Below are 2,934 nucleotides of genomic sequence, written 5' to 3' on the forward strand. Positions count from 1 at the left end.
TGCCAGTGACGGGTCATTACAAAGCTTCCTTCTAGTTATCATCTGATGTTAGTTTGAGAGTTTCGTTTTTGTTGAAGAGTTGTCTTCAAGCTCCTGAGGATATATCTAAGTCAACAAATAAATCAATGCCACTTGGATCATTAATATGGACCTACTGATTTTCTTTATTTGTTGCTTGCTGATTTGGTTTTGTCATGGATGAGTTGGATGCAAATTTGACATTTGAGCCATGTTGAATGTCTGCTTGGATAGTTGGTGATGAGCTTGTATTACAATTAGCAACTTCCTTATCACAACATGTCAAAGTAAGTGGGGTTGATTCTGTCGTGTTGCGATCAGTGGCTGATTCACAATTAATTTCCTCCGTTAAGGCTCTATTGACGTAATTTATTGTTAGTGAAGCTGGATCATAATCAACTGCTGCCTTTTTTGGTCTCGCAATTAAATGTTGGTCGAACTAAATTTTGTACCTCTTCTGGATCTCCAACATTTGCCAGTTTGTTGGTCCATGCTTCAGCTTCAGGAAAGGTAATTAATTCGAGGATTTCTCCAATTGTAGTTTCCTATTTGGGATCAATAACAAAGGGAAGGTTAAATTCATCAAATACTACATGGCGAGATATACACACCCAGTTGGTTTTAGGATCAAGGCATTTGTATCCTTTGTGATTTGGGCTGTGTCCAACGAAAATGCATGGATATGTTTTCTTCTCAAATTTGTTGTGATTGTGCTTCGTTAGATAAGGAAAACAACGACATCCAAATAACCTCAAGCTATTTTAATCTAGATTCTTTTTCTATAGGCTATAGAACGGAGTTTCCATTTTGAGTGTAGAGGAAGGCATTCTATTAATTAAATGTGTTGCTATCATACCCAAAGCTTTAACGACAAATTTGCTTGGAATAATAATGTTAACCCCATTTCCACCAAGTGTCTATCCCTTCCTTTCTGCAAATCCACATTGAAATTTAATAATAATGTTAACATATGAAGAATCCCACATTGATTTAAATGATTTTCAAAAGCCTTGCAAAGTTTTAATTTTCCTTTCAAAGTGATTTTCAACAAACCTTTGAAATTTAAGAAAGCACTCATAGAATTCAGATTTTTTCTTTAATCGATATAAATAAGTGTATCTTGAACTATCATCAATGAAAATCACATAGTATTTGAAACATTGATTTGATAGTATAGGAGCTGGACCCCACAAATCATAGTGAATAATTTCTAAAGGCAACTTGGAGATTTTATTTGATGAATTAAAAGATAGCTTACAACTTTTACCCATTTGATAATTTATACTAATGGAATTTGATTTTACCCAGCTAGACACGTTAATGAATTCCTTGGCTTGCAAGTGTTTCAAAAATTTCTTATGTAGGTGGCCTATCCATTGATGCCAAATAGAAAAAGAAGCTTTATTTGTCTTGAATACGGCCAGTGCTTGCTATTCTGCTTCTCCAAGTGCATAAAGTCCTCTATTTTTATGTCCTTTGACTAGTATCTTGCCCTGACGATCCCTAATCACAAAATCATGAGATGAGAATTCAATTGAGCAAGGATAATCTGACGTCAGTTGGCCAACAGTCAATAAATTTTTCTTAAGTTCAAGATCCACCAAAACATTTTTAAGCCTAATTCTCCATTATCAGTAAGTATTAATCTTAACCTCTCCAACATGTGTGATTTTTAATCTTTCCCTATTACCAACATATATAGAATCGTTACCTTTGTAAGGCACAATGTGGGACATTTTACCTGTATCATTGGCCATATGAGATGTAGCGCCTAAATCGGCATAGAATGTCGGGTCATGATTCTCTTCATTCAAATTGATAGTAGCCAATACTTCTGGGATTTGGTTTGTCTGGTAAGAGAAATCAAACTTATGCCAACAATCTAGTGTAGTGTGATTAGCTTTGAAGCAAACTTTACATATCACTTTTTCTTCCTCTGATGGATCTTGCGACTTGGTCTGCTGAGATGGTTTAATGTCCTTCCACTTGTTATTTTTGTTACCAAATTGCTGGTTTGTATTGCCATTGTGACCAGTACAGCTTGCAGAAGGAAATCCACCTCATCCCTTAGGATTAAACCTGCCATTATTTCCTCGACCTCTCCCTCTTTGGCCAAAACAGGCCTGCTCATGGTTGATGTGTTGTTTCTTCTCCCTAGCCTCATCAAGTAACAATTGTTCATGTCCTTGAAGGGCTGACACAATTGGAGTGAAAGAAGAATAAAGAGGCTTAGCAAGCATGTTTATTATTCTAAAATCAAGATATTTAGGTCCCAAACCTCTTCCTAGTTGAAATTTTTTGTCTAATTCATTAATGGGCTTTTTAATAACTGCAAGACTATCGCATAGCATCCTGAATCACTGTAAATATTCATCAACTGAATTGGAACCTTTCTTCAAAGACAATAGTCAGTCAGTCAAATGTACTTATTTTCTTTGGTCATGGGAAGTTGTTGTTCTTTAAGGGAACTCCACACTTGTGAAGTCGTTTCTACTCCAACGATCATGCTAAGAACTTCTTCTATGATTGTAACCCGCAAAAAGGAGGTTAGCAAGCTATCTTTGTCATCCCATACTCCAACCTTTGATGAGATTGGCATTTTTTCTACATTATCTATTTCACATGGTAGTTTGTTTGATTTTTCAAGGTGATGAAGTATTCCCATACCTTTTATAAGTGAGAGCACTTGGGACCGCCACAATAGGTAATTGGTGGCATTGAGTTTGATGGACACAAAAAAAGAACTTTGGGTGAAAGGTTTGGATGCCAATAACAGGTTCTATATGGCTTTTGATTTTTCAAGCTCCGATACCATAAAGAGATTAATAATTGTAATGACTTTTTAATCATTATCAACAACTTGTACAAACCCATATATATAGACAAACAGGTGATGACATAAAAAGTAGTGCTTTA

Source organism: Citrus sinensis, chromosome 1 (genome assembly GCF_022201045.2).
Source record: "Citrus sinensis cultivar Valencia sweet orange chromosome 1, DVS_A1.0, whole genome shotgun sequence".
NCBI classification, from domain to species: Eukaryota; Viridiplantae; Streptophyta; class Magnoliopsida; order Sapindales; family Rutaceae; genus Citrus; species Citrus sinensis.